The following is a 1,263-nucleotide window of genomic DNA, read 5'->3' as shown; positions in this document are numbered from 1 at the left end:
AGGTTTCGTCTTTCTCCAGAGTTTTGCTAACTTTTTAATAAGACTTTCATATAGTTTTGGCAAAGTTTCACTATTTCGGCATTTCACTAACTTGCCAAAACCCCCTAGTTTCTCCAGCAACCTTAGCTATATTAGAATTAAATTAGAATTTATTTCTATAAAATAAAAAAAAAGAAAATATTAAATAATGTTTCAATAATAAAAATGTTTTATAATAAAAATGCTGTAAAATTTATCTTTTTACCATTGGAAATTTGAAGTATAAAAATTTATAAAAAAAAAATTAGAAATGTTTCTTTAAAAAAAAAGAAATAATATAAAATAATACTTATTCTATCATTCACCTGAATTTGAGTTTTAAATAAATAGAATTTTGGTTTAAATAAACTGAAAAAAATAAAAATAAATGAAAAAAATAATTTAAATAAACTGAAAAAATAAAATAAAAAATAAAAAATTTTCAGTTTAAACAAATCAAAAAAAAAAAATAATAAATAAACAGTTTAAATAAACTGAAAAAACAAGAATATTTAAAAAAAAAATTCATTATAAAAATTAAATTTGCAATATAATGGTATATTATATACAATAACTATACTTTATATTATTTGAAAATTACTTTAATTTATTTTATTTTATAAATCTGAAGACCTTTATCTATTGTATATATAATTTTATCTTAAGTTATTAAGAGATCCAATTTTTTTTAATATAAATATTATTTTATATTTTTAAAGATCTTTATTAAATAGAGTTTTTAATTAACTTATTTATATATTGTTTAAAATTCTAACTAGTTTATCATATTTAAGATTATTTGTTTAAATTTCTTCAAAATCTTACAATTAGTTTTCTAAGATTTTACTATAGTTTTATTATAATTTTGGCAAAGTTTTAGCATTTTAACATTTATAATAAGTTTTACTAAGTTTTACTTTTCTTCAAAGTTTTGACAATTTTTTAATAAAATTTTTTACAATCAAAGCTTGTTATAGTGAACTTTCCGTTCCACTATGTAATTTTTTTCCTATAATGAGATTTATTAAAAAAATTTAATGTATCAAAAGAAATTAATTATAAAGAAAAAATCAATAGGTCACTATAATGCGATTTACTTAATGTTTACTATAACAAGATTCACTATAACGAGTTTTGACTGTATATAGTTTCAGCAAAGTTTTGCTATTTCAGTATTTTGCCAACTTGTTAAAATCCTTTAATTTCTACAACCTTAATTATACCATATTTTACTTATATTAAGTT

This window comes from Rhizophagus irregularis, chromosome 28 (genome assembly GCF_026210795.1).
Source record: "Rhizophagus irregularis chromosome 28, complete sequence".
In the NCBI taxonomy this organism is placed as follows: Eukaryota; Fungi; Glomeromycota; class Glomeromycetes; order Glomerales; family Glomeraceae; genus Rhizophagus; species Rhizophagus irregularis.
Note: the sequence above shows the minus strand (reverse complement) of the source record.